Below are 27,228 nucleotides of genomic sequence, written 5' to 3'. Positions count from 1 at the left end.
TTTCTAGGAAGAATTTGCTGTGGCTGAGGTTGAAGAGGTTGCTGCCTGTGTTCTCCTCAAGAATTTAATGGATTCCTTTCTCATATTGAGGTCTTTCATCCATTTTGAGTCTTATTTTTGTGTATGGTGTAAGGTTTCATTTTTCTGCATGTGATTGTCCAGTTTTCCCAACACCATTTGTTGAAGAGACTGTCTTTTTTCCATTGGATATTCTTTCCTGCTTTGTGAAAGATTAGATGACCATAGAGTTGAGGGTATATTTCTGGGTTCTCTATTTTGTTCCATTGATATATGTGTCTGTTTTTGTGCCATACTGTCTTGATTATGACAGCTTTGTAATAGAGCTTGAAATCTGGAATTGTGATGCTGCCAACTTTGGCTCTCTTTTTAAACATTCCTCTGGCTATCTGGGGACTTTTCTGGTTCCATATAAATTTTAGGATCATTTGTTTCATTTCTTTGAAAACAATTGATGGTATTTTGATAGGGATTGTATTAAGTGTGTAGATTGTCTTAGGTAGCATAGACATTTTCACAATATTTATTCTTCCAATCTATGAGTGTGGAACATTTTTCCATTTCTTTGTGTCTCTCTCAATTTCTTTCATGGGTGTATCTCATGTGTATTTGAGACCTTTCTTGTTTCTTGAGAAAGGCTTATATCACTATATACTTTCCTCTTAGGACTGCCTTTGCTGTATCACATAGATTTTGATCAGTTGTGTTTTCATTTTCATTTGTTTCCATGAATTTTTTCAATTCTTCTTTAATTTCCTGTTTGACCCATTCATACTTTAGTAGGATGCTCTTTAGCCTCCATGTATTTGAGTTCTTTCCAACTTTCCTCTTGTGATTGAGTTCTAGCTTCAGAGCACTGTTCTGAAAATATGCGGGGAATGATCCCAGTCTTTTGGTACCAGTTGAGACCTGATTTGTGACCCAGGATGTTGTCCATTCTAGAGAATGTTCCGTGTGCTCTAGAGAAGAATGTGTATTCTGTTGCTTTGGGATGGAATGTTCTGAATATATTTGTGATGTCCATCTGGTCCAGTGTCCAGTGTGTCATTTAATTTCCTTGTTGATCTTTTGCTTGGATGGTCTGTCCATTTCAGTGAGGTGGATGTTAAAGTCCTCTACCATTATTGTATTATTGTCGATGTGTTTCTTTGATTTTGTATTAATCAGTTATATAGATATTTAAAATTGTTAGACCTTCTTGTTGGACAGACCCTTTGAGTATGATGTAGTGTCCTTCCTCATCTCTTATTATAGTCTTTGGCTTAAAATCTAATTTATCTGATATAACGATTGCCACCCTAGCCTTCTTTTCGTGTCCATTAGTGTGGTAAATTGTTTTCCACCCCCTCACTTTAAATCTGCAAGTGTCTTTGGGTCTCAAATGAGTTTTTTATAGACACGTATTGATGGGTTTTATTTTTTAATCCATTCTGATACCCTGTGTCTTTTGATTGGGTCATTTAGCCCATTTACATTCAGGGTAACTATTGAGAGATATTATTTAGAGCCATTGTATTGCCTGTGAGGTGACTGTAATTTTATATTGTCTCTGTTCCTTTCTGATCAACTACTTTTAGGCTCTCTCTTTGCTTAGAGGACCCCTTTCAATATTTCCTGTAGGGTTGGTTTGGTGTTTACAAATTCTTTTAGTTTTTGTTTTTCCTGGAAGCTTTTTATCTCTCCTTCTATTTTCAGTGATAACCTAGCTGGATATAGTATTCTTGGCTGCATGTTTTTCTCGTTTAGTGCTCTGAATATATCATGCCAGTTCTTTCTGGCATGCCAGGTCTCTGTGGATAAGTCTGCTGCCAATCTAATATTTTTACCATTGTACGTTACAGACTTCTTTTTTTTAAAGATTTTTATTTATTTATTTATTTGACAGAGAGAGAGATCACAAGTAGGCAGAGAGGCAGGCAGAGAGAGAGAGAGAGAGGAGGAAGCAGGCTCCCTGCTGAGCAGAGAGCCTGATGCGGGACTCGATCGCAGGACCCTGAGATCATGACCTGAGCCAAAGGCAGCGGCTTAGCCCACTGAGCCACCCAGGCGCCCCAGACTTCTTTTATTTTTTAGACTTTTTAAAAATTTATTTGATAAAGATCACAAGTAGGCAGAGAGGCATGCAGAGAGAGAGAGAGAGAGAAAGGGAAGCAGGCTCCCCGCTGAGCAGAGAGCCCAATGTAGGGCTCTATCCCAGAACCCTGGGATCATTACCTGAGCCGAAGGCAGAGGCTTTAACCCAGTGAGCCACCCAGGCGCCCCTGTTACAGACTTCCTGTCCCAAGCTGCCTTCAGGATTTTCTCTTTTTCACCAAGACTTGTAAGTTTTAGTATTAGATGATGGAGTATGGACCTATTTTTATTGATTTCGAGGGGGGTTCTTTGTGCCTCCTGGATTTTAATGCTTTTTCCCTTTGCCATATTTGGAAATGCTTTACTATAATTTGCCCCAATATACCCTCTGCCCCCTCTTTCTTCTTCTTCTGGAATCCCAATTATTTTAATTTTGTTTTGTCTTATGGTATCACTTATCTGTTGAATTCTCCCTTAATAGTCCAATAGTTGTTTGTCTCTGTTTTGCTCAGCTTCTTTATTCTCTCATCTGGGCTTCTGTATCACTAATTCTCTTTTGCCTCATTTATCTTAGCAGTAAGAGCCTCCATTTTTGATTGCACCTCATTAATAACTTTTTTGATTTCAGCTTGGTTAGATTTTAGTTCTTTTATTTCTCCAGAAAGGGCTTTAATTCTCCAGACAAGGTTTCTCTAATTTTTTTTTTCCATGCCATTTTTGAGCCCAGCTAACACCCTGAGAATTGTCAAACTCTAGATCTGACATATTACCAATGTCCTTATTGATTAGGCCCCTAGCCTTTGGTATTGCTTCCTGTTCTCTTTTTTTTTGGTGAGTTTTTCCACCTTGTCCAGATACGAATATATGAATGAGAGAATAAAATACTAAAAGGGTGGCAAAGATCCCAGAAAAGTGTACACTAACCAAATCAGAAGAGACCCCAAATCAGGGGGAAATGAAAAGGCATAAAACGAAATGAAAAAAATATATACATATACATATATATATGTATGTATATATATTAGACTGGTGAATAGAACAGAGCTACCCAGTTGATTTGCGGTATATTTTGGTCTCTTAGAAGAGACTACCTCCCAAAATTTTAAAGAAAGAAAAACTTAAATATATATACAAAAATTAGAGTAAACATGATGAAGGGATGGAATATCACTGTAAAGATGAAAAGTAAAAAAAAAAAAAACCAAAAAACCCCTAAAAACTCTAAAAAAGGAATTGATAAGATATGTTGGTTGGAAAAAGAAAGAAAAAGAAATTAGAGAGAATTTTCTCAGGCTGGAGAGTAGAACAAAGCCCTGTGCTTGATTTAGGGTATTTTTTGATGAAGAAATTGTATCCTGAAAGTTTTTAGAAAAAAAAAACAACAAAACCCTGTATGTATACAAAAAATAAAGTTAGATATAATGAAGGATAAAATAAGACTATAGTGATGAAAGTTTAAAAAGATTTTTTTTTAGTAAGGTATTATTTAAGTAAATAGTTAAAAATGTTAAAAGAGGAAAGAGGAAAAGTTAAATTAGAATAAGAAAAAAATAAAATTTAAAAAATTTCATTAATTTTGCAAGACTATAGAATCATGGTGAGAAAGCTGTGAATTCCATGCTTTGTTTCCTGTAGCTCTGGAATTCTGCTGTTCGCCTTGATCAGTAAGCTTGGTCTTGGCTGGATGTTCTTGCTGATCATCTGGGGGAGGGGCCTGTTATAGTGATTCTCCAGTGTCTTTGCCCGAGGTGGAATTGTGCCACCCTTGCCAGGGGCCTGGCTAAGTAATCTGCCGGTTTGCTCTCAGGAGCTTTTGTTCCCTGAATGCTTTCCATAGAACTCTGGAAGATGGGAATGAAGATGGTGGCCTCCCAATGTCTGGCCTGGAGGAGCCAAGACCTCAAGGCCTCACTCCTTAGTGTGCCCTTGGAGAAAAGTGGTCAATCACTCCTGTCTTCCAGGTCCCCACTGCACTACATGCCCACTGGCCTGTGACCGAGTGTTTCTTTCTCTGGCTCACAGCCCCGTTTGGATTCTCCAAACCTAGCAGATTCATGCCGCTCTGCTCTTCTAGTGGAGGAAGGTGGGTCTCCCAGGATCTGCTACTTGTGAAGCCCCCAGTCAAAGAGTAGTGTCCTGACTGTGCCACGGATCACAGTTTAAGGTAACCCTGAGCTGAGAGCTTACTCCTTGGCTGCATCCCTGTAGCCGGTTTCCCTGCTCTGATACCTGCAAGCTCTTCTACACTCACACCCCTGGTCCTTCTGTTGAGATGCCTAAAGAATAAAATTATAACCATTACCGCTATTTCTGCTTCTGTGCCTTCGCTTGCTAACGCATGAGGAGATGGAAAAACACCAGCAGACTTTCTATGGACACTCTGTAACCACACATCCCCCACCCAGAATTGAACCGGCAGAGTGGCCGCTCCCAGACCCCCCACCCGGCTCTGGGCTGAGAGATAACAGCCATCTGGTGCCAGAGAAACCCCCACCCAGAATTGGACGTGACAGAATGACTGCTCCTGGACCCCCCACCTGGCTCTGGGTGCAAGAGATAATAACCATCTGGAGCCCCGCAGCTTGACAGGAAGACCCTGGCCAATCCTGAGGTGACACATACCCTAGCAGCGCCAACTAAGCAGTTTGAAGAATGACAGCCCTTTGACCTAACCAATAATCTGTTCCCAGCCTTTTCCTGCTCTGTAGCACGCCAGTCATATCATAGAGTTGCCTTTTGATTTTCCTGCAGTATGTGGTGATTTTTTACAAGATACTATGTGTATGCTAAGTCCCTACCTCCCCAAAAATAGTGTATAAAAGGTGTTGTGATCCCGAGCTCGGGACCTCTTAGCATCACCGGCAACGAGTGTGCGGAGGCCTGGGTTCGAACTCGTAATAAATGACCCTTGCTGTTTGGCTTTGACTCTGGACTCTGGTGGTCGTCTTTGGGGGGGTCTTGGAATTTGGGCATAACACTGTGACCACGCAGGACCTGAGACCACACTGTCCCTGTGAGGGCTCCATCCCTGCTTAGCCTCTGGTACGATGTCCTTCAGTGGAGCAGACTTTTAAAAGTTCAGATTTTGTGCTCTGCTGCTCCACCACTTGCCGGGAGCCGGCCCCTCCCCCTGCAGCCTATCTTCCTGTCGCTTTTGATTCACTTCTCCACAGGTCCTACCTTTCAGAAAGTGGTCGATTTTCTGTTTCTAGAATTGCTGTTCTTCTTCTCTTCGATGTCCTGTTGGATTTGTAGGTGTCTGGAATGGTTTGACAACTATCTAGCTGATCTCCTGCTACCTGATGTGTCTCAGCCTGCTACTTCTCCGCTATCTTGACTCTTCTCCCTCATTTTTGCTTTTATTGAGTTATTTGATCCTCATGAGAACCTTGTATTATTATACCCATTTCATATATGAAAAAATCTAGGCACACTAAGTTAAGAATTTTACCCAGTATAACACAGATAGTAAGGAATGAAACCACCATTGCAACCTACACAATTTGGCTACACGGTCTGTGTTCTTAACCTCTTTGCTGCATTGTCCATTGCAGTATCTAGAATGTAGTCTGGACCAATATATATTTGTTAAATGATAAATATTTTGTATTTTGGGCTTCCTTCAAATGCTAGTAAGGATATTTTATTATTTTTTTTTATGTTTATTAACTTTTTTTAAGTACTCTTTAAACCCAACACGGGACTTGAACTCATAACTCTGAGATCAAGAGTTACATTGCTCTTCTAACTGAGCCAGGGTAAAGATATTTTTTAAGTAAATGATTGCATATTCCACCCTGCATCTGGCATTTGAAGGTAAATGTACTCCTGTACAAGTGAAAAAAGAGCTATTCTGAATTTCCAAGAGAGTGTTGGAAGAACCTGTTCAGGGTGCCTTCTCTTTAAGACATGCCTCAGGTATCACATTTTGTTGCAGTTACTCAGAAACTGGAGTATCTTCTGTATACATTATGGTAACAGTCTCTCTCTCTCTCTCTTTCACACAGGTACATATATACTCACATATATCATCATGGAATGAGTATTCAGTTGTATACATTGTATTGTGCTAAGATTTTTTTTTTTCTCCTTTCCAGATACTGGCTCTATGCCAAGTATTCAGTTTAAAAGAAATGTAAGAGATAATATGTTCTGTATGTGGAAGTTGATTTTTTTAGAGCTGTGTCCATGATGCAGTTAATTTAAAATCTAGGAAGAGCCACCTTGTGGCAAAATTTAGCATTTCAATTATTTCTGAAGAAAAAGATAAGTGGCCCTAAATTGCATTGCAAAATAAGGTACTGATACTGTATACAAATCCTATAATATGGTTTGTGAGATATATAATATTATTTTCACATTAGCTTATATTATAAAAAGGTATTGAGAATTTGAAAAGCCTAGATTAAAATATGCAAAAGATATTACATACATTAATGACTTTATATTTTAAATGCTCATTTCAAGGTTATAGTTGTCTCCTAGTACACTCAGTTTCAGTTACATTTTGAACCTTAAAAATGAAAAATTAAGGGTGCCTGGCTGGCTCAGTTGGTAGAGATTCTAATTTGATCTTGGGGTTGTGAGTTCAAGTGCTCCATTGGGGGTAGCAATTACTTGAATAATTAATTAAAAAGTTTAAAAAATTAAAAAAAAATGAAAACTTAAAAAGCATATCCATTTTTCCTTGATGTGTAATTATAATACAGCTTAAATTTTATTGTATATTTAAATATATTTATATTGCATTGGTTGTCACCTTGTATCAATAATAAAAAATACTCAGTTTTCTTTTTGGTTTAATTGATACATTGACATCTTTGCAATTTTTCCTAAATTTTCTGTATCTTGGCAATTCACTAAATTCTTCTTTCAGTTATTTCACAGATTTTCATGTCTTTCAGGAAACCTCCCCCATTTAATTGAATGTGGTAGTAAATTTGTAACTGTTTGTAAGTACTCAGTGTATACTCAAGTATGAAGAGGCACACTAATGCAGATCTCTCCTCTCTCTTTTCCCTGCTTCATTGGCACTTTGAAAACTTGCTGAAAGCTAAGAGGTTAATTTCGTATCTTCTTATCTGCCCTTTCATTTTCCTGCCACTTCTTTTGTTCATACCTGGCCTCTAAATTTCATCTGACATCTGGATCTTGTCAGGTAGTGGTAGAGTCAAGGTAGGTGGCGAGAGTGTAGATATTGGCATGCCAATGGAGGAGGGAGATTCAGAACCTAAATATCAGATTCTAGAGGAAGAGGAAGAGGTGAGCTGGGATGAAGAGAAGAGAAAGGGAAAACACATATTTATTACCAAAAGCATCTCTCTCTGGCTTCTTCCCTTCTCATTTCCAAGTCTATTTTCTCCCTCTCAGATTTACAAGGATATATGGTTTTTGTTTGAGTTCTTTTTGCGTGTGTGTAATGGCCTTTCTGGGTTGCCAGTTCTTCAACTCCAAATTTGGAATATTTGAGGCAGAAAGAAGGCCCAGGAAACTCACCGTCCTGTCATTCCTTGGGTCTCTAAGTCTCTACTGATTTGTCTTCTCTTCACCTTTTAGAGTCTTCTAATGTTTGTTGGATACATAGTGTCCACAGTTTTTTAATTGTACATAATGGGAAAAATAAGGAAAAGTAGATCAATTTTTTCTTCTCAGAAAGCAGAATTCTCAAATTACTTTGTCTTCAAGTTTACTTTTCATAAATCACTTTTATTACTATGTAGAGAGCAAATTCATAAGGAAAGAAAATTGTGAAGCAGGAGAAGCTGGGAGACCAGTTAAAAGTTGTTTCAGCCAGTTAAGAAATGGTGCTCACCTGGTGAAGTTAGTGGCACTGGAAATGGAGCAAAGTATATGTTTCTGTTTATGTAATGATATGATTCTTGGTTAACTATTTAGGAGGTTTTCTTTTTCACCCAACATCTATTTATTATGCACATATCAGATGATAAATTTAGGAATTGGGTGTGAAGTGGTAAGCAGCACGAGTATCGTCTATGACTTTTATGGACCATATTATCTAATTTGGAAAGATATAAGTAATAAACAAGTAAACAAAAGAGCACTAAGCAAATAAACCAGAAAAATTAAATTATAATTGCAAATTGCGACCTTGCTGTGAATGAAGTAAATAGTGCTTTAATAGAGCATAACATAAGACCTACTTGGTGTGGTCAGATAAGACCTTTGAGAAGATGGTATTTGATGTGAGACCCAAACAATGACAGGAACCAGTTATGTGAAAATCTAGCAGAAGGACAAGGGAGGGGAATTGGGTATATTAAAGGATGTGAAAAGCAGTTTGGTTGTGAGATAAAGGGTGACATGGGTACTTGGATTTTTGGTGAAGACTTGAGTAGTTAGGAATATATGACAAAATGGCGTTAGTCCTGCAAGGCTATGAGGAAAGATGTCCAATTCACTCCTGGGCTGCGAATACTGAAGACTTTAGTAAGCAGCAACGAGTTTTCAGTGCGGCTGCCTTTTTGAGGCAGCGTGAGTTATGGTAGTTAATAGGGGGTGGGCTCATTCAGGGCTACGCAGGGAGATTTGGTCCTGATGAGCGACATGACTCCCTTGGGAAGCAGTGGTGAACCTTGTGAAAAGCTTGCCTGATTTTTAGAATTTTCCCTGCTCATAGTGTTCATCAGCATTATACTTTAATTCTTGTTTAGCAAGTATTTATTAAGATCTTGTGCACAGCAGTCTGTGCTCTGTAACATTCATACCCATATGGTAATACTGTGATCACTTAACTTTGTTCACTGATGATAAGGCAGAGCAGGTATACTTGACATACTGTGTTGGTGGATGTGTGTGCCAGTGATAAAGATAGCGATGAGTGATGATAAGGTGAAAACTAGAGGAGGCTATCAAGAGAAATTGAAAATGCATTAATACATAACTTACTTGTTTTAAATCTTTACTCCTTTCACTCAAACACACTTTTATGTGAGCAAAATGTTAAGGATTTTTTGGGAGAATAAAGAACTCAAAAAACAAAGGACTTTCATGTGTTTCTCTCTTTGAGGGTAGAAACATGTAGACTACATCATTGAATTCCTAGGGCCTACACAGCCTCTGGCATATACAAGGAGCTAAATAGAGGTCTGTCCAATGAATGAATGAATGGATAGATAGAAACATGAAATGTTTAAATTGATTCTCTGGATACTTTCTTGATTTTGATTCACAGAAGTGCTCATTTCAAACGGTGAATTTGCATGTGTGTGTATGTATATGCTTGCGATATTAGACAAGAACATATTGCCCAAAGAGACAACAGAAAACAAAATTAGAAAGCAGCTTTATCACAAAGGAGTTTTTGTTTACTTTGCTCCACTCTTGGCTATTCTAACCATTCCTTTCATTCTGTTGATTCCTACCTTCAGAGTTGAAGTTTACTGGAAGGAATCAGGGCTACATACCACTCGCTGAAGGCCACATTGATCCTCATAAACTACAGGCTGGTGTAGTTCTTGAACATTTCTAGGGGTCACTTTCAAAATGGGAACTTTTTCTACCTGAGACCTGAAAAGAAGAGGCAAGATAATGTGTAATGTAGTAGAGGGGAGAGCCTTTGAGAGAGACTCACATAGTAATAGTAAATTCCCTTTATTTAGTATCTCCATGTGTCTGGCTCTGAACTCAACACTTTATCTCGTCTCGTTTAATACTCAAAATAACTCTCCAGATACTGTTCTTATTTTGTTTTTTCCAGATGAAGAAATGGAGTGTTCTATACCTTTGCTACAAATTACACAAAAATGAACATCTTTATGCCCATGGATCTGTGGATCAGGAATTCGGATGAGGATGACTTGTCTCTACTTTGCAACATCTGAGGCTTCAGATGGAGCCCTTGAAGGCTGGATCAAGTCCAGGGGTCGATGCTGGTGGATGAGAAGGACTTCTGTGTTATTTTCACATGGACTAGTTTGCAGTTCCTAAGAGCATGGTGGATGGATTTTAAAGTAAGTGTTGAGAGGGGAGAGAGAAGGTAAATGAATGTGTTGAGAGGGCAGAGAGAGATGACTTTTATGACTAGCGGGGAAGTTATGGCAGTGTTAATTTCTGCCACATTCTGTTTGTTAAGTGACTCTGTGACTATGAGGAATGCTCAATTTCAAGAGGAGGAGAAATTGACTTCTCTTGATAGAGGAGAGACGAGATTCTGAAAAGAAGAATCAGTGTGGCCACTTTTACAAAATACAGTTGACTACATAAAGCCTCCAAGAGAGGTTAAATAATGCTTCCAAACAGCTGGTAAATGGAACAACCCCACTAGGAGATTGGATTGACTTGTTTCTAACTGTGTGTGCTTGTCACTTGATCACGTTGTATAGTAGAGTGTTATGGGATAATTAAGATCTTAAAAGAACTGTTGTGAATAAATAAGCAAAGAAAGTTATATGAACAACTTAAATTAGGAACTTAGAACCTTACAGAAGATCCCCAAGCATCGAGATTTGTAGAGTACTGAGGTAATGGTTTGTACCTTTTATTTCGGTACCTTTCTTTTTCTTTTCTTTTCTTTCTTTCTTTTCCTTTTCTTTTCTTTTTTTTAAATATTTTATTTATTTATTTGACACAGAGAGAGAGAGATCACAGGTAGGCAGAGAGGCAGGTAGAGAGAGAGGGGAAGCAGGCTCCCTGCTGAGCAGAGAGGACCCTGAGCTGAAGGCAGAGGCTTAACCCACTGAGCTACCCAGTGCCCCTCTTTTCTTTTACTTTTCTTTTTTTAAAAATATTTTATTTATTTATTTGAGAGAGAGAGGGAGCACAATGAGGGGCTAGAGGCAGAGGGAGAAGGAGAAGCAGATTCCCTGTCTGGCAAGGAGCCTGACATGGCTTGATCCCAGGACTCTGAGATCCAATGACCTGAGCCAGAGGCAGAGGCTTAACTGACTAAGCCACCCAGATGTCCCTTTTTGGTACCTTTCTAAGGTCACCTATTCTGTTTTCCCTAAAATTATGTTATTTGTGCATGTGTCTTATAACTTATTATCTCCCCCAACATATATAGGCTGGTTGCTTATTTCATTCAGGGTTGGATCTTTGTCTAATTAGATTTATCTTTCTACCCTGGTAACACCTCTTATGAGAAGCTGGCTCACAGTAAACCCTCTTTAAATGCTTGTCAAAAGAATTAAAAATATGAGTTTATACTAGCATGAAATAGCAGAATAGTATAACTTTGTTATTGTTGAACTGCTCTGGGGTTCTTGGATTATGGGTATTGTGAAGACCAGATTAGTTAATTTGAGTGAAAGTGTTTTAAATATTTTGTGATTAATATGGTAATGGTGACTTTGGTCCTGGAACCCTGATAGACCTGTGGGGAAGACAGAGACATTTAATTTTTGGTTTTTGACTTGTGCCAGGGGTGCTTTTCTAGAAATAAAGATAAATCATGGTCATAAGGTCAGAATAAATATAGCATTGCAGAGTGGAAGTTCTCTTCAATATGTTGTCACTCTATCATCAATTTGTAATTTTAATATAATCCATAACTAAGATCATGCTTTGTAATATTCTGTTTTGCTTTTACTCTCAGAAATATCTTAGAGGTCTTTCCATGTAAGTACATAAAGATTTAGTACAGTCTTATATTACTGTCTATAGTTCTGGGTGTGGGCACAGTGTATTCTACTGAATGGACATAGACATTGGGTTGATCTTACTTTTTTTGTTTTATTTTATTGCAATAACAGATAATGTTGCAATGACATACTACTATATGTCATAGTAAGAACTATACTGTATGTATAGTAAGAATTTCTATAGAACAGATTCCTGAGTGAATTACTGGATAAAAGGATATGCCTTTTAATGTTTAAAATTAAAAAAAAATTTTTTTTACAGATTTTTATTTATTTATATGACAGATAGAGATCAAAGTAGGCAGAGAAGCAGGCAGAGAGAGAGGAGGAAGCAGGCTCCCTGCGGAGCAGAGAGCCTGATGCGGGGCTCGATCCCAGAATCCTGAGATCATGACCTGAGCCGAAGGCAGAGGCTTTAACACACTGTGCCACCCAGGCACCCCTAATATTTAAAACTTTAAAATATATGGCAAATTATTCTCCGAAATGGCTATATGGATATACTCCTACTAATATTTCTCTGTATCTTTTCAGTACTGATTTTAATGTGATTAATCTAGGAAAATTACAGCATAGTAGGTTAAAGAATCTTCATGTCAGTGAAGGATTTTGTTGACGTCTAGTTTGAAATTCTTACTCTGCCACTTACTCATTGTGTAATCTTGAGTAAATTATTTGGTCTTTTGTAGCCTCAGTTTCTTTATCCATAAAATATAGGCTATGGTAACAACCTTCCTGGATTATTGAAAGAGTCAATGAGGCAACTACATTTGTAAAGTCTTGGTGAAATTCTTAGAGCTAAGAATTATAGTTAAATTATTTTTCCATTCCTTCATCAGTTTTTTATCTAAATATATAACCTCAAAATATAAGTCCCATTTGAGCCCTCACATACCTATCTTAGTACAAAGTTTTGCTTGATTACTTAATTTTCAGAAGAATAGCATTCTTCTGAAATTATAGCTTGAATTTCAAAATATATATATTTGGAAAAATGTATTTTAATTTTGCTGACATTAAGAAGTCATATACCTGGCTTTGTAGCTTTTTAAGACTTTTTAAGATTCATTTTTTTATTTGAGGGAACAGGGGCAGAGGGAGAAGAAGAGGAAGAGAATCTCAAGTCAACTCCTCACTGAGTGTGGGGCCCAGTGCAGGGCTTGATCTCAGGACTCTGGGATCATGACCTGAGCTGAAACCAAAAGTTGGATGCTCAACCAGCTGAGTCACCCAAAAAAAAAAACTTGCCTTTTTTTTTAATCTTTTTTTTTATTATGAGTAATTTTTTAAAATTTTTTATTTTCAGCATAACAGTATTCATTATTTTTGCACCACACCCAGTGCTCAATGCAGCCCGTGCCCTCTATAATACCCACCACCTGGTACCCCGACCTCCCATGCCCCCGCCCCTTCAAAACCCTCAGATTGTTTTTCAGAGTCCATAGTCTCTCATGGTTCACCTCCCCTTCCAATTTCCCCCAACTCTCTTTAATTGCTGTCTTTAGCTGTATAATAGTAGTCATCACTTCTTGACACATTTATATCTTAAAAACTGTACTTTAATAGTTTATCATACTAATCCTGGAGGAAAGATAAAGTTTTCCTATTTTTATTTTTATAGCTGATGTGGTATTAAGGAAATAGTTTTTAAAAGTTGGAGTTTCTATCCGTTAATGTATAGTTTTCCCAAGGAAAAGACAAAGGACAACATTAAAACTTCACAATTAAACTCTAACCTTTGATTGTATTTCCAGAAGTTACTTGGGCTGAATAAAATTATTTGGTTTGTAATGAGTTTTAGAAGAAGTGAAGAAAATGGAGGTATTGGAAAATGAAGTATATCTCTTAATTGAAAAAAAAAACTATGTTACTTTCCAATCTAAATCAAATTATTATGACAGTGGTTTCAAGCAGTTGGAAAGGGAATTATTTTCTAGAAATAATGACTTCATTATATAACCTGAAACTATAAGTAAAACAAACAAACAAACAAAACACCCTTTGGTTGTCTTTCTGCTGAAATAAATGATTTAAAAATGAAAATATTTTTATTGTTCATCTGCAGAATTCATTGTTTTTCAAAGTAATATATAAGCATTAGAAAACAGGTGTCTGATTCCTTCCTGGAATTTTCATTTGGGCTACCATGAGGTATAAACTATCTAAAAAGAAATGAAACTATGCATATGCAATTTATGTGTATATGTATGCCTGGACATACATACACACATATATACATGTATATATATTCAGTTTTTTTTCTTTTAACATTTTTAAATTTTATTTTAAGATTTTTTATTTATCTGACAGAGAGAGAGAGAAAGACATAGCAAGAGAGGGAACACAAGCAGGGAGAGTAAGAGAGGAATACACAAGCTTCCCGCTGAGCAGGGAGCCCAATGTGGGGCTCGATCCCTGGACTCTGAAATCATGACCTGAGCCAAAGGCAGACACCTAACGACTGAGCCACCCAGGCACCCCCAGTTTTTTTTCTTTTAAAAAAGAAAAGCATGGGGCTTGAACTCAGGAACCCAATGTCAAGAGTTGTATACTATAGACTGAGCCAGCCAGGCACCCCTGTATGTGTGTGTGTGTGTGTATAAATTAGGGTAAATGTAATGTTTATGATTTTTTAAAGATTTATTTATTTTAGAGAGAGAGAGAGTGAGTGGGATGGGGGGGCAGAGGGAGAGCAAGATAAAATCTCAAGCAAATACCCCACTGATTGTGGAGCCTGATGCAGGGATCCTTGTGGGGCTCCATGTGGACTCAGTCTTCTGACCCAGAGATCATGACCTGAGCCAAAACCAAGAGTTGAATGCTTGACCCACTGAGCCACCCAGGCACCCCTAATGTTTATGATTTTAATTGTTTGCTTTCATGGGTGTTTCAAGCAATTATTTTTTAAATTTATTATTTGAGATGAATATAATTAAAATTTTCAAGAATACAGTTTGCATTTTTTTTTTTAAAGATTTTATTTGTTTTTTTGACAGACAGAGATCACAAGTAGGCAGAGAGGCAGGCAAAGAGAGAGGAAGGGAAGCAGTCTCCCTGCTGAGCGGAGAGTCCGATGTGGGGCTTGATCCCAGGACCCTGGGATCATGACCTGAGCCGAAGGCAGAGGCTTCAACCCACTGAGCCACCCAGACACCCCATACAGTTTGCACTTTTATTGTATGTACACAAAATTATTATACAAAAGCTATTGTACACACAAACACTTATAATCTAACATCTGGGAAAGCACTACATTGTACATAGGATGCCCCAAATATTTATAAGGAAGAATTATGAATTCATTTTCCTTATAGGCTGAGAGAAGGAATACTTTCAAGTATTTATTTTTTATCTTTGCGGGAAAATCATTTCCCCAAACTCCAATAGTCACTAGATTTTTAATAATGTGAAATATTATCCAATTTTAACCTCAAGAACAAGTACTAATTGTCCAGATCCAGATGTTTGACATAATTACTAAAACCTTCATTCATTTTCCTTTTCCCATTTGCTGCTATGTGGACCATGCGAATCATCATTCAGGCATAGACCTTAAACTCTTGGAGTCTTGTCTTGCTTGGGTTTCTACACTTTGGAAACGGGGAAATTGGTGAAACACTGTGATAATACTTACCTGCCTATCAGTCCAGTCATCTGGTCAGTATCTGTTTTACCCGTCTGTCCTTCTCTTACCTATTTACTCACAGTATGTTACTCCTTCATCTACTAAACGCGTACTGTCTTCTTTTGTACAGATACTCTGTTAGTTATACATCGTTCCAATTTTTGTATGACGTTCAGTAGATTGAACTTCTAGAATAGAGCCATTTGGGATCAAATACTCATGGAATCACATCAAACCTGTTCACTCTTGAGTTGTACCTGTGTGAAGATTCTTTCTTGTTTTGCGCTGAGATTTATGATCTCATTTTATAACCCTCCTGTTCTTTCTCCTTTTCCTCTCCAACGCAGTCCTCTACTCCACTCAGCTCCCTTCACACTCCGCTCTGGGGCTTTGTTTTAGATCCATATCTCTAAACAAGAAATGTTTATATGTTCAAATAGATGTATATATCCCTCCCTGGTTACTTTCTTTTTCTGTGTTCTGATTATTATTAATCTTATTCTCCTCAAATTTTAGTCGCAAACTATTCTTAAAGATGTCACCGATGTTCATACTATCTACATGCAGGGTGAGGGGTAACACATAAAATACATTTGAGATCATAAACCCGTATGATTTCTCGTATGTCTAATTCTTGTTCCTTCTGCATGCTATTCTCAACGATAAACCTTCTGAAAATGAGAGTTCCTCAAATCATATCTCTGAACCCTTCACTAACGCTATGCTTTGTGAAGAATGAAGTGTAAGTGCTGTATCAGGCACTGCAGACCCTTTAATCCATCTCGCCAACTTTATCTACAGCTATTCTTTCATCAGAAAGTTTAGCAAAATAAATGTGCATATTACTCTCTGATAGGCAGTGTGTTGTAGAAAGGCCGGGCTGTCTAATACTTGTTCTGCCACCATCTCACTGTATAGTTTGTAATTAAGTTAAAAACTCCCTGTCCCTGTAAGTAAATTAAACTCCCTGTCCCTCACTAGAAAAAGACTGGTCAGAATAGCTACTTTATAGGATTGTTAAGAGGAGTAAAATTGTTCACACACATAAAATCCCAGAAAATCGTACGTGACACATGGAAAGAATTCAGATATATCTCAGCAAAAAATGGTAGCTATGCCTCGTTGCATTTATTTTCACATACTATTCTTTTTCCTATAAAACCATGACTTTTTTGTTAAGTCTTGCCTTCCTTCAGAGCACATTTTGTATCTAATCTCCTTCCTTCAGCTATGTCTCCTGTCCTGAAATTGTGTTTCTTTTTTCTTTTTCTTGTTTTATTTTGTTTTGTTTTGTTTTCGGAGGGAGAGATGAAGCATCAAAGACTGTGGACACTGAAAAACAAACTGAGGGTTTTGGAGGGGAGAGAGGTGGGGGGTTAGGTGATCCTGGTGGTGGGTATTATGGAGGGAATAGATTGCATGGAGCCCTGAGTGTGGTGCATAAACAATGAATCTTGGAACACTGAAATTGTGCTTTTTTTCTGTGTCATTGATGCAGGGCTTAGTTAGGGTGACCACATTATTTATGATTCAGACAGGGACTCTGTTGATAGGAAAATGAGTATTTTTGGTAATTACACTGGGATGAGTGGCATAAATTGGGACTGACCTGGGCAAAGGGACAGATGGTTACCCTGTGAATAGTGGAGCCTTAAGTTATCAAATCTGTTATTATCAAATCAAAGCAAACTTTATCTTTATATGCAAATTGTTATGGTAGAGCTCCCATTATCTTAATTGTCAGGAAATGAGGTTCATCAGAATGAACCTCAGCTGTTTCTGGCCATTCCCAGAGGACCGCTTCTCATCTGTTCAGATACAAACCCCTCAGTCTCTTCTCTCCAGTCTTCTTCATTTGATCCTCATGCTGCTTCTGCTTCCTGGCCACTGATCCATATGAGACAGCCCCTCTACCTGGTACTCCTTGCATCGCCCAGCTCCCCTGGCTCCCCACCCTTCCCTCCTTACTCCACACCCACATCCTTCTCTAGGCTCTGGACAGGAGGAACTGCTCTCACTTATCTCATTCCTTCCCAAATGCATGCACCAGGCCTTTCTTAATGATCCACAGCACAACTGACACCAATGATGATTCTTGCTTGTAGGTTTCACTGATGCATCTTGGTTGAAAGAAGAGGGGTTTAAGTCAGAGAATTCATAACAATCACTGCCTAAACCTGTGTGCACACCTATGGGCACTTGGAGGCCCATTCTTTGCCTTGCTTGCAGCCTACTCCTCCGACCAGGGATAGCTCAAACCCCACCATTTGAAACATTCCAGGATTCTCAGTCCTCTTCATATATAAAATGCTCCTGCCCATAAAGAGACAAATTTCCTGTAGTTTCTCACCACTCACTCTCTGGAACTCAGCCCTCTTGTTTGATGTCTTTTAGGATGATTGATAAGAGGAGAAAACTCCTCCTTTCTGGAGAAAACTCCACCGAATCCTCAAGGATGTGGTCTGGTTCTATGCTCTTGTTAAGGTAGTCATAATAGCCTGACACTGGTATATTTCCCTAAAACTGGGATATTTAGTATCATTCATCATGACCTATTACATGACCTATTTGTTATTTGTATTTTTATAAATATATTCTATGTCCTTAACTAGATTGTGTGTTTCTTGGGAGTAGGTATGAATTTTGCCTAGCAAAGTTCCTGACCTAGTGTTCAATGAACTGGGTTCGATGAGCGTGAGATGAAGAGATAATACAGAACATTGCTAACTTATGAAATAGCCACTCCTTCCTCATGTATTGTTTCCTCCTTTTGGATACTAGTTCTTGCATAGAACACTTTCTGTGAATCTCTGTGTTCTCTCAGCAGAGCTATGAGAACTGGTCTGCTCAATCCATTCTCCTCCTGGCCCATGCTGCTTGCTTAGCTTTCCTTCTGGGATAAGTCATCTTGTATTCTTAGTATCAAGCACAGACCACTCAGGCCTTGGTGAAAGGAGGGTTTGTTTATGAAGTGAGATCTGCCAGAGGCATGGGTCACCAAATCACCAGTACTAATACTAGGCTCCCAGTGATTTGGGTTAGGAGATTTCCTCACCAGCATTATCTTTTTCTGAGCAGATATGTCCACAGACCTTCAGTAGCCTGCTGTAGCAACTATTCAATTGTTTAATACAGAAATATTTCTCTCAAGTATAAATTTTCCTCTTTTCAACTCTAATAGTTTTCACATAATAATATGTCTTTGTCAGCCAACATTTTCTGTGTGTGCTCCATTGGATATCAAACATGACACAAAACAAGGAAAGGTCTTACTCTTTTATCAGTGCAATGTTTTTTTCTATCATTCATGCTGACCTGGTGTCAGCAGCTATTTTACCAGACACCATCATCAGTACTTACAGTTAACCACAGAGATGTATTTGCAGAGTTTGACCTTTGTTCTATATACTGAGGACAAAGAAGAAGGAAAAAACCTAATACTTTGAACAGAAAATGATGGAAGAGTCCATAAAGGTAGCACTAAGGGGAAAAATTCTTCCATTTATTGTGATTTGGGTTTAAAATGCTTTTAAAAAATTACATACTCATTTTAGCTAAATATATTGAATTTTCCAAACAACGGCAGATCTGTTATTTTCATTATTTCATTCACTGCTATATAATTTTAATGCTTTGCATTTTGGCTGGGCATTATATCTTCTACCTGGTTTGTGAAACAAGTAATGAAATTACAACTTAGTGTTTGGTGGTAGGTTAATGATAGTAATTACCTTATATGTTATGCACTGTGCAGTTAAACCCTAGGAAATTATATTGGCAAAATATGGAATTTAGTCTGAGAAGCATTTAACTTAGTATCTGTCTAAGGGGACCATTGAAGGGGACAAATAAATACTACCTCTCTTCCGCCAGGAACAAGGCAGGTGGAAGCCCAGATGCTATCTTTATGCCACACAAAGCTGATATTTCAGAATGTGGTCTATATGTGCCCATACATGTGTTTCTTAGTACAGAGTTCTGAATTTAGGCCAGTTTTCTCACCAACTCATAACTGTCTGAGTTCAGGCAGCTCTCTGTACACACACCACAGAACAAAGGGCGAGGACTGTGGCAGGAGCTGAGTGGACTTCCCACCCACTGTAGGCAGGGCCTTGCTAAGAGGATGGAAAGTGTAGAGGAAAGGGCTTTTAGATCTACTTTCTTCTTCCAGACTCACCAGTCATCTAGGGGATCATGAGTGAGGGGTTAGAAGGGAGGCCATGGGTGTTTTACTAATGGGGTTCCCTCTGCCTCTTAGGCAACAATAGGGGTGGGCAATCAGTATCTGTCACTACTAGAATTTCTGAGATTTTTGCATTCTTAATCCATTGGGCTTAACTATTAAATCTTTAATCACCCAAAGCTATAGTCATTTCCAGCAGGAAAGGGGGCACAGTCTCTCAGGATGACCCTTCCCCCACTTCTTAGAGGCTGCCCTGCAAATACTAGTCACTGCTTTGTGGAGTACCTCCTGGCGACTCCTGGCATCAGTACAAATTTTGTACCCAAAAGGCTCTAACATAAGTCCCAACAATAACCAATTAAATTAACTCCTGCAGAGCCACTCTGCACTCAATAATGTTTAGTTATATGTTACTTTATATCCCTAAGGTATGCAACCACATATCCAAAAGTGTCTATCAGAGGTTCTTCAAAGAGAGCAAATGACAAGTCATAAAATAGAATTCCCTTCTTATTATCAAATTCCCAGAAAGAAATTAAAGTTGTAAACTTAATTCCCCTTTCAAGTTGTATCTGTCAAGTTCTAGCAGGGAGTGGATGGCACACTCAAACTGGATGGTTGAGAAAAGTTTTTAATTTATTTTTAAAAAGTTCCTTTATTAAAAGGACTGTTTAGGGGCACCTGCATGGCTCAGTGGGTTAAAGCCTCTGCCTTCGGCTCAGGTCATGATCCTAGGGTTCTGGGATCAAGCCCCGAATCAGGCTCCCCGCTCAGTGGGTAGCCTGCTTCACTGCTCCCCCCCACCCCCGCCTGCCTGTCTGCCTACTTGTGATCTCTATCAAATAAATAAAAAATAATAATAATAAAAAAAATAAAAGGACTGTTCATACCAGAGCACACAGGGTATAGGGGAACTAAAGGATAGGCAGTATTCTGGGGTTACCAAGACGGAGTTCCTGTCACCACCCTAGTCCAAGGAGGCACAAGGTGGGGAAGAGCCTCAGAGTCCGCAGAAATTCCTTATATGGAGAGGGCTACTCTAACTGGAGCGACGCAGCCAACCTGTAGTGACCTAGCAGGGAAGGAGCCAATGGGATAAACACCCTGACCTAGTTTGGTCCTATCTTACTGGTGCTTTCCACTGGTGGAGTTCAGCGGGCAGTCACAGGATAAGGAGCCCATGCAGGCTTTGCTGCATACAGAGTAGAGAGTGATCTGGAGGAGCAGAAAGAAGATAACGATAAATTCAAGTTTAAGAAGCAGCGTGAAGGAAATAAAGTGCAAAATCAAATTCTGTTGCCCTTGTGTTGTAAAATGCCAAAGAAATTTAAGTCCCAAATCTATTCTTTTTAAGTTAATATTCTGCTTAGTCTCAGCTGGAGTAATTTCTCAGTGCTTGGTAAATGTGTGTTTCTTTCTTTCTTTTTTTTTTTTTAAAGCTGCAGGCTGGGGGCCCCTGGCTGGCTCAGTTGGAAGAGCAGACAACTCTGGATCTTGGGGTCGGGAGTTTGAGCCCCCTGTGGGGTGTAACAATCACTTAAATAAATGTAAAAAATTAAAAAAAATTATTTTAAAAGTAAAAAAAGCTGCAGGCTAGGCTGTCTTATCCTAGAATGGGTATAGATCCTTCAACACCTCAGGAGGTTTATTAGCTTAATGTCAAGTGTTTTGTGAGTTACAGTTTTAAAGAGACAAAATGATAACTAGGACAGTTCAGACGATCACAGTTCTAGGCACACGTACAGCACTTTTCAAAATGAACCAATTTTCTGTCCCTAGAATCGTTATACAAGGCAAAATAATGTTCCCAGAATCAGAACCCAGGACTTAGTCTAGCCAAATATTGTTTACCAAAGACCCCAGTGTAAGCCAGATGATATCTGACTGAAGCTCAGACAGAGAAAATACTCTTGATTTAGTCTTGCTCTCATGCCAGTCAGTCTCTGCCAGTTGGTTCAGAATTCAGAAACACAGTGGGAGAAATCAGGTTAATTGTTCCGTTACGCACATATGGAGAAGAATCCACATCTGTTTGCTGCGTCCTCCTCCACATAGTGACATTTGAGACACTGTTCCTGTTTTTCAAAGTTTAGAAATTTTAAGTGGTGGAAGCTCCAGACAGAAAATATTAATTTGAGGAAATCCTCTTTCCCATCCCATATTCAAAGCCTCTCATCTTTGTACTATTTATCTGTGCCTGACGTGGATAACCTGAACCTAGAACCTTACTAGTGTAGTGTAGCCTGTGCTACTTTCAGAATAATAGCCGCAAATGTCATTGTGTCTCCTTCTCCTGTCTGATAGGTCTGTGTATAAAGAGACTGCTTCCTATAGTTGAATTTTGCCTCATCTGCACCTCTTAGGAAGTTGCACGTGTATGGTTCATGGTCAAGCAGCAGAGGCTAATCTTGAGCCTGCTTGAAGCAGCTATAGATCAGGTCTTTGGTGAAACCCACAGGTTCACATTCCTTTGTTGGCCCTACCCCCAGAGAAAGAGCTTATGGTTACCACCTTTTGAAAAAATATGATGGGGCTTAGGACTTAAAGTCTTTCAAGCCAGGGCAGAAAAAAATGAATGGCATAATTGTAAACCTCAAGATAGCCTGTTATAAGCTACATGGTCAAAGTTTAAAAAAAAAAAAAAAGAAAGAAAAGAAACCATGTATTACAGCTGCCTCGAAGCCTCAGTCACTTTTGGTTTATGTCAGTCCCCAAATTTTAATTCTCTGTTACAAAGTATTTGGCCCGAAGAACCAGATATTTCCAGATATTTATCAAAGATAAATGCACTCCTCCTTGTCCCACCACATTGGTAAATCTTGCGTCCTGGCCTGGAGCAGTAAAGAGTATAATCTTTTGAGCGGAGTTTGGCTCCCAAGAGAAAGGAGAGAGGGAGGAGCCAGGTTCCATGTGCTCGGTTTCCATTCTGTGGCAGCCACGGAAATGCACTTCTGACATTCTGGGCAACAAGGAGCATAATTGACTAATTGCCCTCTTTTCTGCCCTTCTGGAGCCAATCCAGTGATTTCTCTAAAGCCACCTGCAAGCTGCTCCCAGCCAGTAACTGAACACAGCTTGGGGGCTGGTGCCAACCCATCCTGCAGACTCCTTTAATGGGTAGCCTTAGCCTAAGGTCCCCAGTTGGCCTTGCCAAACCTCTCGTGGAATGGCATTTGCCGTCTTTTCTTATCAGTTCCCTGTAGCAGATGTCAGATCTGTACGTCTGTGAAGACTCTCTTCCTCTTTCCCTGCTCCTTTCTTTTCACAGGCATTTCCCCCAATATATGTATCTTGGATGTCTAACCCCATTTTGCATCTGCTTTTCAGAAGTCTTGAACTAACACACCGAACTCATTGAATTGTTAGGTAATTCTACATCTCTCCCCAAGGACTCACTGTGGGGAAGGACAAGAATGTGAAGCTGATAAATGTCCCTCCACATGGAGTATGATGTCAGGATTGGGGTAGAAGCTACACTTCCACTGGTTTTATTATGAGAAGTTGGTGAAGTTAGAGTATATCCAGTCTCTTGTGTGTCTCAAATATGTCCACATTGAAATATGACTTACTGCATATTGCCATATTGCCAGGAGCAAGATATCGAGTAGGCCCTTGGTATGGCTTCAGATAGCTTTCCTTGTGGTGAGAAAACATAGCTGACTGATTTAACTGGTTGAATAAAAAATAAGTCAGTTATTCAGTTTTTTAATTTCAGATTTCAAGTAATTGCTGCTGAATTACAGCAATTACTGCAAACTCCTGCTGCAAAAATGCTGCAAACTCCTAATTCTTTCTTTTTAGTACACTCTCTTTGGTTAAAATTGTCAGCATCCATTCAGTTGCCTAGCTTAGAAATTTTGATTGATCTCTTTCCTTCGTGGTCCATAGTTAACCAGTCATCAACTACTTTAGAATGTACTGTTCATGGAATTTAAGCAACAAAATAGATGAGCATAGGGGAAGGGAGGGAAAAATGAAACAAGACTAAATCAGAGAGGTAGACAAACCCTCTTAATTATTAATTAATAGGAAAGAGATTTTTTTTTCTTTTTTAGATTTTATTTATTTGACAGAGAGAGATCACAAGTAGGCAGAGAGAGAGGAAGGGAAACAGGCTCCCTGCCGAGCAGAGAGCCTGATATGGGGCTCAATCCCAGGACCCTGGGACCATGACCTGAGCTGAAAGCAGAGGCTTTAACCCACTGAGCTACTCTGGCACCCCTAGGAAAGAGATTCTTTTTTTTTTTTTTTTTTTTTAAAGATTTTATTTATTTATTTGACAGAGAGAGATCACAAGTAGGCAGAGAGACAGGCAGAGAGAGAGGAGGAAGCAGGCTCCCTGCTGAGCAGAGAGCCCGATGCGGGACTCGATCGCAGGACCCTGAGATCATGACCTGAGCCGAAGGTAGCGGCTTAACCCACTGAGCTACCCAGGCGCCCAAGGAAAGAAATTCTTAATTGTAGGAAACAAACTGAGGGCTGCTGGCAGGGAGGGTGGTAGGGATAACTGGTGATGGACATTAGGGAGGGCACGGAATGTAATGAGAACCGGGTATTCTATAAGACGGACGAATCACTGAACTCTACTTCTGAAACTAATAATACATTATATGTTAATTAATTGAATTAAATAAAAAATAATATACTATTCAAAGATAAACACAATGTATTCCCTCTTTTCCATTCTTTCTGTTACAACTGTTGTCATTGGATTTGGCCCATTTAAATAGCCTTGTTATGATATTTTGGCTTTAGCTTCTTCATTATTTCAGTTGATTATTTTTCTAATCTATAAACCAAATTATGTTACTCTCCTGCTTAGAAATTACTTTCCATTACTAGAAGATGAAGCTAAAACTCATTATCATGAAGTAAAAGTCCTTCCTAACCTGATTGATTTATGCCTGTCTTTTGAGAATCAAGCCAGTAAAACTCTTCTTTGTATCATCTGTTTTAGTCTCAGAAATATCACTGGGCGTTCCTTATACTTGCTGGTTGTTTCACTTGTCTGTGTAATTGTGAATGTTTTCTTTAGGACTTGTGTTTTATTTCTTCTTTTACCTTCCTTCGTCTGATAACTTCCTCCATATTCTTTAAATCCTGGTTCAAAATCACCTCCTCTAAAAGTACCTCTAAGGTTTTCCAGGCAGAGTTAATAATTTCTAATATTTGCTTCTAAAACATAGGAAGCACTTTTCAATTATGTTTTAATTTTTTTCTCTGTGTGCCTTTGTTCCTTTTGATTTTAAACTCCAATAAGTGTAGGCAATTCTCATTGTCATATAGTAAATACTACTGAATTTAAGTGAAAATTTCAAGATAACATAGAAAAGGACTTTAGGAATAACCACCATTAAGATGTGTTTCTCCTGGTGTGCCTGGGTGGCGCAGTGGGTTAAGCCTCTGCCTTCAGCTCAGGTCATGATCTCAGGGTCCTGGGATTGACATCAGGCTCAGGAGCCTGCTTCCCTCTCTTTCTCTGCCTGACTCTCTGCCTACTTGTGATCTATCTCTCTGTCAAATAAATCACACAAAAAAAGGATGTATTTCTCCTTTAACATACATTTCTATTCAACAAATAGGAAACAAATTCTAAACAATAGATAATAGATAATATAAATTAAAGTAATAGGGCCTTGGTACAACCTGATTTTCAATATCATGACATTTTTAAGATTTTGGTCTTCATCAAAAGGGCTCTAAATATGCAGAATGACTTGAATTATAGTATTGCACCAAAGTGTCTCTTATATCATTAGCTCCAAAGAAAAGTTTTAGTTTAGGGTATAGTGAAATCAAAAGTCCAAAACTGATTGAATATTTTATATACATTATTTCTTCCTGTTTTCTTTGTTTTATTGCCAACTCTCAATCAGAAGCAATAAGTAACTAATATAAGCAAAAAGAACCTAAATATAGTCGAGTGTACTTGTCAATTTTGAATTAAACTGCTTGAATAGATATCAAACATATATAGGTAGCTGATAAACCATAGACATATTTAAGCAACATTAAAAAAAAATTTTATGGGGTGCCTGGGTGGCTCAGTGGGTTAAGCTGCTGCCTTCAGCTCAGGTCATGATCTCAGGGTCCTTGGATTGAGTCCCGCGTCGGGCTCTCTGCTCAGCAGGGAGCCTGCTTCCTTCTCTCTCTCTCTCTCTGCTTGCCTCTCAGTGTACTTGTAATTTCTCTCTCAAATAAATACATAAAATATTTTTTTAAAGATTTTATGTATTTATTTGAGAGAGAGAGAGAGAGCAAGCGTGAGCAGGGGCCCGGGGGAGGGGGACAGAGGGAGAAGGAGAAGCGGACCCCTCACTGAGCAGGGAGCTGATACAGGGCACAGTCTCAGAACCCTGAGATCACAACCTGAGCTGAAGCTAGATGCCCAACTGAGTTGCCTAGGCACTCCCATATGTAAGCGACATTAATGAAAAAGTCATAGTGAGTATAGATTCATTTTAGCAACATCTTAGCTGTTCATACCAAAAGAGGGGAGAAGACACATGACCTTCCTGGGTCTCAGTTTCCTCAGTTGTTAAATAAAACGTTGGACATGGCTCACTCAAATGCTTGTGTACCAGATGCCAGTGTTGGAAATACAAAGATGTACAAGATGGATTGGGCTCTTGTCTTTTAGAAATCTAAATGTAGATGAATTTAATTTTTTTTTTCCTCTGTGGTTTCATAAGCATGGCATGATGGTATAAGTTAAATGAGATGGAGAATGAGGCATTATCCATATTTGATTCTTTTTCATATTTGCTCTTTTTTTCCAGAAGCACATTTTATTGATGTTTATATGATAAAACAAATTCTCATTAGAAGACAAGTTTTAATGGTTGAATTGCAATAAACATATTGCCACTATTTTGTGTAGTAATTGGCTCTTGGCTTTAAAACAACGGAAGATTGGTCAATGTATTGATCACACATAGACTACGATTTAGTCAGACATATGCATTTTAATTCCCAAAGAGAGTCCCTTGTAGAGATTTCACTTTGTACACTGACTCTTACTCAATTCTATACTGACATTATTGTCTATGGCCTTGCATATGACTGGGTAATGGGGACAGGGCATTTTTCTATTCCTTTAAGTGCTGTGTAGCGGGGACAACTTGTTCAAAAGTATGCATTACGTAGCCCACTTTTAAAACGAACAATGGATGATGAATAACAAGTTCAAAGAAATAAGCAAATATTCACTGTCTTAATAAATCTGTCCCATGGAAGTTTTGGAATTGACCAGAATGACATAAAGACACTCAGAGGAAGGTAATGATTTTGAATCCATATTATAAATGATTTTTATTTTTAGTTCTTTAAGTCTGTATTTGTTAATATCATGAGGGATGTTTTCACTGTCAGACTTTGATCATATCCAAAGAACTGGTCTTTATGATCAGGAAACCTGCCACTGTACTTTAAAAAATATGATCTCAATACATTGCAACTATATTATATTTCTACTAAGTGAAGAAGTATCTAATAAACAAGTCAGTGATAAAGCAGATGCTATTTAGCTCACTTTTTCATTTAAAGATTGGAAAATTGTAATACTCCTTAGTGGAACAGGAATATTTCCATGGTATTAAACAGATAGGGATTTTTCCCCCCAGTAACTTTATGACTTTCAGATGAAAAGCCATGTCTGGTAGCGCAGATTATACTATTTATTCTTTAGGGAAAATATCTCTTCTTTTATTAAGACTGGGATTTGAGGCTTA

The 27,228-nt window shown here is 38.5% G+C and overlaps 1 long non-coding RNA gene across 3 annotated transcripts in view; it reads left to right on the top strand.

Annotated features, from left to right (window-relative positions):
• LOC309859048 overlaps window positions 1-27,228 on the top strand; it is a 207,257-nt gene that overhangs the window by 18,946 nt on the left and 161,083 nt on the right. For all 3 annotated transcript variants that reach the window (XR_014308503.1, XR_014308504.1, XR_014308505.1), the window contains exon 2: window positions 9,809-10,061. This is a non-coding gene — a long non-coding RNA (uncharacterized lncRNA). The remainder of the gene's footprint in view (window positions 1-9,808; window positions 10,062-27,228) is intronic.

The sequence above is a fragment of the Mustela nivalis genome (assembly GCF_964662115.1).
Source record: "Mustela nivalis genome assembly, chromosome: 2".
Taxonomy (NCBI): Eukaryota; Metazoa; Chordata; class Mammalia; order Carnivora; family Mustelidae; genus Mustela; species Mustela nivalis.
Note: the sequence above shows the minus strand (reverse complement) of the source record. Positions and strands in the feature narration are given on the sequence as shown.